This window comes from Leguminivora glycinivorella, chromosome 1 (assembly GCF_023078275.1).
Source record: "Leguminivora glycinivorella isolate SPB_JAAS2020 chromosome 1, LegGlyc_1.1, whole genome shotgun sequence".
Lineage (NCBI taxonomy): Eukaryota > Metazoa > Arthropoda > Insecta > Lepidoptera > Tortricidae > Leguminivora > Leguminivora glycinivorella.
The window spans coordinates 8014457-8022408 of record NC_062971.1 but is presented as its reverse complement, the minus strand read 5'-3'; positions in this window follow the sequence as shown (position 1 = coordinate 8022408).

Here is a 7952-nt window from a genome sequence, read left to right as displayed (position 1 = left end):
GTAGAGGGGCCGCAGTAATGAATAATCATTAGCTCACTTGTGTGTTGTGTTTTTGTGCTTCCAGATGAGTTTCAGATTCATAATACATATTGTACTTGGGATATATTGACAATTGTCACGGTGTCACAGTGAAACAGAGTATAAGATACAAGTACTTAGATCTAAATTACACCTAAATGATTCCTTATAACAGGTGACTTTATGAGTTTTATGATCTACAAAGAGAGATGATCATTATCTTGCCCTATTTGTCATATTAAATATAAGTTTGTCCGGAATGACATGGAATAAGGTATTTATCCTACTCAATAATATTGTACCATTGCATCTGGCTTATGTAAGTATACTGACAGTAAATACATTTTAAATTCACTACAGGTTGGTATAAAGGGATGAGTAAATAAGCATAAGAAACTTTGACAACTGTTGACTATAAGTTCACTAACACTTCTCCGGGGCCTGTACCGGGGACTGTATTTTGAAATCTGTCTTAGTGACATTCTTATGCATATAAACTCTGTATGATCTTGCATTTTTCTAAATGAGGAAACATGTTGCTATATTACATGGCACAAATTTATCAAAAATGTTGAGAAAATAATAATAATATTAACATAATATTTTGATGAGGTTAATTATGCATCTTGTTAAAACCATAATGTGTGTCAAAATTAAGGGCATAGCACTGAAGTATAGTGTATTGTTGATGCTGTTTTGTGTATAATAATGTTGGTTTAGCATTGCAAACATTTTTGACAAGAAATGTAATCATGTTCTAAATTGAACCAAAGACAAATATATTCCCTAGACAGACACTTGGAACATTTATTATCATGACATAGTCCAGTGTCCATTTAATGCATTATCAGTGATATAATTTGTTCCTTAATTACATTCCTTTCCAGATTAATTTATTGATTACAGTAGTTGCCTGCCGGTAACCTGGTGAATATTGACCATAAGTTGAAAATACTTGCATTGATAAGGCATGATTCCAGAAGTTCCTGAGGTTAAATCTTGCTAAAAGCTGGAAACACCAAACTGGATATCTATTGAACTATTTATGACACTGGTAAAATTTGTCATAGCTAATGGTAAGAGATTTTGATATTTATAGACCTGATGGACTTTAACGGTCTACATGCTATACTTGTCTGTTACAACAAATCAGTTTGATTTGGAATTGGGCTTGAAACATGCCAATCAGTTAAGTTTTTAACAGATGTGCAATAATCTGAGGTAAATAACTTAATTGGAGCTTCTAATAATTTTAACCCTTCACTGCGAAGGAATGTTTCTAAACCGAAGCATGACAAACAGGTTACCGTTTGAAGTTGACAAGTATTGTCTACTTTTAATATGTTCTGTTCCTTGAAATATATAATATTACATTATTTGAATGTAGTGAAACCTCGATAAGTCAAGCCAAGTGCCATATGATTATTCTTGCTTGACTGGAATGTATTTCAATAATGGTATATATAGTAAGCGTGTAATGGTATATATAGTAAACCTTGTTTAGGGGCACGGGAAAAATAAGACAAGTTGCACGCCGGATTAAGAACCGAGTTGTGTTTTGTCTTATTACTCTCAGATTAAGAACTGAGTTGTCATTACATATATGCACGCCGGATTAAGAACCGAGTTGTGTTTTGTCTTATTACTCTCAGATTAAGAACTGAGTTGTCATTACATATATGCACGCCGGATTAAGAACCGAGTTGTGTTTTGTCTTATTAGTCTCAGATTAAGAACTGAGTTGTCATTACATATATGCACGCCGGATTAAGAACCGAGTGGTGTTTTCTGCTATTACTCTCAAATTAGGAACCGAGTTGCCATTGCATATATACACGCCGGATTAAGAACCGAGTTGTGTTGCCTATACATGATGTTAATAATATATTCTGTTCACAGGGTTTCCTGATAAGCACATTGTACCTGAATCTTGTGGTATCCACGGTAGTGTAACTAATGTGATATCCACAAGTAAAAATGAAGTGATTTCCGTCACTTAAAGTGTGAATCATAATTATAATGATTACTTTAATGTCTGCTATACATTTGTTACTTTGATTATTGTTTCTTAAGTAGTTCTGTTTATGCAATGTTGGCCTTAGGAGGCGGATCATGTGCATAAGACCTATTATTGTGATGCAGGTCTTTGGAGACGGGCCATCATGTGTTCTATAGACTATCCTTGTGAGGTTAGTTCTATTTCTAGTATTTGTGATGTAGGTCTTTACAGACGCCATCATGTGTTATATAGACTATCCTTGCGAGGTTAGTTCTGTTCTGGTATTTGTGGTGCAGGTCTTTGGAGACGGGCCATCATGTGTTATATAGACTATCCTTGCGAGGTTAGTTCTGTTCTGGTATTTGTGGTGCAGGTCTTTGGAGACGGGCCATCATGTGTTATATAGACTATCCTTGCGAGGTTAGTTCTGTTTCTGGTATTTGTGATGCAGGTCTTTGGAGACGGACCATCATGTGTTATATAGACTATCCTTGCGAGGTTAGTTCTGTTCTGGTATTTGTGGTGCAGGTCTTTGGAGACGGGCCATCATGTGTTATATAGACTATCCTTGCGAGGTTAGTTCTGTTCTGGTATTTGTGGTGCAGGTCTTTGGAGACGGGCCATCATGTGTTATATAGACTATCCTTGCGAGGTTAGTTCTGTTTCTGGTATTTGTGATGCAGGTCTTTGGAGACGGACCATCATGTGTTATATAGACTATCCTTGCGAGGTTAGTTCTGTTCTGGTATTTGTGGTGCAGGTCTTTGGAGACGGGCCATCATGTGTTATATAGACTATCCTTGCGAGGTTAGTTCTGTTTCTGGTATTTGTGATGCAGGTCTTTGGAGACGGACCATCATGTGTTATATAGACTATCCTTGCGAGGTTAGTTCTGTTCTGGTATTTGTGGTGTAGGTCTTTACAGACGCCATCATGTGTTATATAGACTATCCTTAAGAGGATTGGTCTGTTTTTGTTATTTGTGATGTAGGTCTTTACAGACGCCATCATGTGTTATATAGACTATCCTTAAGAGGATTGGTCTGTTTTTGTTATTTGTGGTGAAGGTCTTTACAGACGCCATCATGTGTTATATAGACTATCCTTAAGAGGATTGGTCTATTTCTATTATTTGTGATGTAGGTCTTTACAGACGCCATCATGTGTTATATAGACTATCCTTAAGAGGATTGGTCTGTTTTTGTTATTTGTGATGTAGGTCTTTACAGACGCCATCATGTGTTATATAGACTATCCTTAAGAGGATTGGTCTGTTTTTGTTATTTGTGATGTAGGTCTTTACAGACGCCATCATGTGTTATATAGACTATCCTTAAGAGGATTGGTCTATTTCTATTATTTGTGATGTAGGTCTTACAGACGCCATCATGTGCTATGTAGTCTATCCTTAAGAGGATTGTTCTGCTTCTGTTATTTGTGATGAAGGTCTTCAGAGATGCCATCATGTGTTACATAGACTTTCCTTAAGAGGATTGTTCTGTTTCTGTTATTTGTGATGTAGGTCTTCACAGACGCCATCATATGTTATATAGACTTGTTATATACCCTTACGAGGCTAGTTCTGTTCTGTTATCTGTGATGTAGGTCTTACAGACGCCATCATGTGTTATATAGACTATCCTTAAGAGGATTGGTCTGCTTCTGTTATTTGTGATGTAGGTCTTACAGACGCCATCATGTGCTATATAGTCTATCCTTAAGAGGATTGTTCTGTTTCTGTTATTTGTGATGTAGGTCTTCACAGACGCCATCATATGTTATATAGACTACCCTTACGAGGCTAGTTCTGTTCTGTTATCTGTGATGTAGGTCTTACAGACGCCATCATGTGTTATATAGACTATCCTTAAGAGGATTGGTCTGCTTCTGTTATTTGTGATGTAGGTCTTACAGACGCCATCATGTGCTATATAGTCTATCCTTAAGAGGATTGTTCTGCTTCTGTTATTTGTGATGAAGGTCTTCAGAGATGCCGTCATGTGTTATATAGTCCTTAAGAGGTATATCCTTAAGAGGTTAGCTTGAGACCTTGTTTGTCAAAAGCATGTTTTATGACCTTAAAGAGTTGTGATCTCAAGGTTACCTTGAAAGGGTTGCTTGCACTAATACTTTCCAGAGGTTGCTGGTGGAATTACGGTTTCCAATAGAGTGCATGCTACAGGCTGCGCGACAACCTTGTCATGAAGGGCCAACGTCTGCGGTCGTTGCGCCGCCAGCCTCGAAAGCAGCCGTATCACCGTGGCTTGCGTATGAAGCTTTGATATGGTAATGTTTGTTGTCTTATAGCAAAATTGGTGGCTAGTACACATTTGATTATTACCTTTTATTAATTTTATCATGTTGATAGATAAATAATTAGCAGTTGTTAAAGGTCCTGCCAAGGAGCAGCCATGTATTCTGCTTAATATATTTTCATAAAAAAAGATTACATGACAATATTTTCTAATATCTTCATTGTCATTGTTTATTACTAAATTATTTTACGGCTATGTAAGCCGGATCTGTATTTGAGAGCATCGACTATGCCAATTGTACATTAATTTCTCGTAACCTTATCATGTTACTTGAACGACAGTTGTGTTGTACTGATTCTATCACCTACTGGCTTAGTTCCAAGGAAAAATTATCACGTTCTCGTTACATTAAGGAACTTAGTATTTCCCATGTATGTTACAGAGCTTTTTAATAAGAGCTTTCTTGCTGCTTGCTGTGTTAGAAGGCGGCTATGCTCACACATGGAGTGTGTCATGTTCACCTCTCACGAGTTTGATGTACGCGTTGTTGCGCGTGCGGGGAGCTTCACAGCCTACAGTGACGGAGCCAACTGTGAGTTTGTTCCATGTATTTGCTATTTTAACAACGCCAATCATCATTGTTATATTTAGCGGTTAGTTTGGAATGCACCGCTCACGTAAGGTCTTACTTAGAACATAATACTTGCCTGAAATGAAATGTATTGATGGGTAAAGATATTTACAAGCAAATATTGGGTGGTGCTTTGTACACCGGTAATTACCTGCCCGCCGCTATATGTCATATATTTTACATAATTAATTTGACTAATATATAGTATCGATCATGGCGGTAAAACATGTAGTTTTCGTACCATTGGCACCTTAATAGTTTTAAAGCCTTACTGGCCGTGGAATTGTTAAAAAAAAAATGATCTGACTTACTTGTACTAGGCTAGTCTGGTCATGCAATCTTGAGTTAGTTATGTCATACTCTGATTCGACTATAAAATGAGACAAATTACATATCTTGGTGTAAGTTAGCCTTAAATTACACCGGCCGTTTCCAACGGTACTCGAGTTAATCACTTCAAAGGACCAGGGCCTGAGTGTATAGCTGGAGTATACAAAGTTCTTGTTCACTCCGCAGAAAAGAAAAGAACAAATGAACAGATGAAGTCTACCGACATCAGTTGGAGGCGCAGCCTGCTTCGGCTGTGTTGACTGCGGCAGTCATCAGTAGCAGCATGGATAGCAGAGACCTTCGGGACGAAAGGTCAAGGTCAGAATGGTCGAGTATAAGGACATCACTAGTCGAACGTCCCCTTCACTAGCATCGCTGTCAAAAATGGCGGCAGACGGACTCAGAGCGTCACTTGAAGATAGCTTGTCATTGAACTTGTATTTTTGAGATTCCGTTTAATAAACTGTATAATTAATAGTGGTATCCTGGTGTTTTTACTCTAACAATTGTTACAGCCAATTATCTTGCAGGATTGGGTGATTTATCTCGTGTCGTACTTATATACGAATAATAATTAATATATTTTGTCACTGAAGTTCTATTTGAGTGGGAATTAAATAATAAATATACTTAAGTTAAATAGGCTAAATCATATTTATACAAATATATAATTATTGGTAAACTTTATATGAAAAGTTTTACTACTATTAGAAAGGTACACTATTTGTGAAACTCCTTTGGTAAAATGTTTAAACATATAATAATTACTAACTCTGCAAAAATAAGCCTAAATCACACATTAAAAATCGCCATAATCCTGTTTTTCATGCTTTTCCGCTATTTCATCATAATCCTTATATATTAGTAAATCATAATACTATTAAGTTTATTATATTATTTATTAAATACTAACAAACAATGAATAATAATTAAGTAGCAAATGTGATTTTAGATAGCTACATATTGAGCCACGTCAAAGATATGATGCATATATACATCATCATGCATTTAAGGGTTAAAGAAAGCTTTGGCCATATTTAAAAATATTTTGAGCGGGTTACTCCCGTATTAAGTAAGGCGATATAACGCTCGATATGTTTCGATCCATTTCCGAGGATCCTTGAGGAGCCTTGGTAGTGTCAAGTATTTACAGTTAATATTACACATTATTACAGAATTAATAATAAACTATATCAACTTTTTTTTCTACGCTCGACGCACGCTGTTGCATCATTGTTTTTGTAATAACCGTAGTGTTGTGACATATGGATGAGTGGAAAGACAAACATGAGCTCTAATAGTTCCGCATTTGCCATTATGGCTACGTAGCCCTAAAAAGTAAGGAGTAATTAGTTCCCGTTGAAGTCGTGTGTAACAGGGAGTGGCTATCAATGGCGGGCATCGGTGTTAGCTGTTGGCATGCTCCGTTAATTTTGCCTATTTTCTAGCTTCGTTTTCATTTGTTCCAAAGTGTAGGTACCATAGGTCTGTTTCCAGAGTGTAATAGTTTGTCACTAAAGTTTTGTAACATTATTATACGAAACCATCTATGTAGATCTTAAATCTAATTGTAGGTACTCGTAAATAATTGAATAATAAATCAAACAGTACGTGTACTAGGTACGTAAATAAATTACAAACGAACATTCTCTCAAACATTTTTTTACACGAATACCAAGAAAACTGCTTAATTGATATGGAAATGTTATTAAGTATTTATAAACATAAATATTTTTATTGGGTTCGTACGTATGTGTACATCATAAATATCATAATAAATCTTCAATAGTGTATTAATTTACTGTTGCCCATGTTATTGGGAAATTATTTTGTCTATTTTAATTCATAAATGTGAACATACGCAAAATTTTCAAACGGCGAACAGTATTTTGAAGTAGCCGAGCAACAAATTGCATATTTTAATTAAATTTACCAGTTCATGCAAATACGGACCTCCCCGACATTTGCTATAGCATCGGTTCCATAAATTACCTGATAACAAATGAATTGGACCTATTCTGTTTTCAAAAAGGCTTACGTAGACGATAATCTGAACGTGTTTCTGCTTCTTAAGATTTCGAGCTTGATCGATAGAAGCTACACGATACGGGTTAAAATCCTCTCGGCGAGACGCGTTAAAGTCGACCTCATTTCTTGGCCCCGTACCTAACATTGCAGCAATTTATTATCATCTATTTTCTTAGATTAGGGCTTATCTTGGTTAAGGTTGCATCCTCAGGTGCCGCTTTGGTCTAATTTAGTGTAATCTGATAAATCATTCTTACTAAATCACAGACCATCTATCTAGAGGTACTAAACGCTATCGTCGCCGGGGTTGCTGATGGCATAAATAAATCATAGTAATTATGTATAAAAAATATATTTTATAAAATACTTCACTATCAGTACTGTGTGTACCAGCCATTTTTCAAACTTTATTCCAGTTCCATTACAAATAATAACATTGAATTTAGTATCACCCTTCTCTATTATTTAGTACAGGCAAATGATGTAACTGAGCTTTACGATATTATGTTTAAATAAGAGGTACAAATAGATTTATCAACAACCACTCTACAATAATTTCTAATATTGCCGACTGACTGTCGGTGATTGCGTGGAAATAGAACCGACAACATCCACGCGGCCACGATTTCCGCATCGAACATAAAGTTATTGAATATCGCGCGTTTTCGTGCTGATAATCGAGTTATGCGCA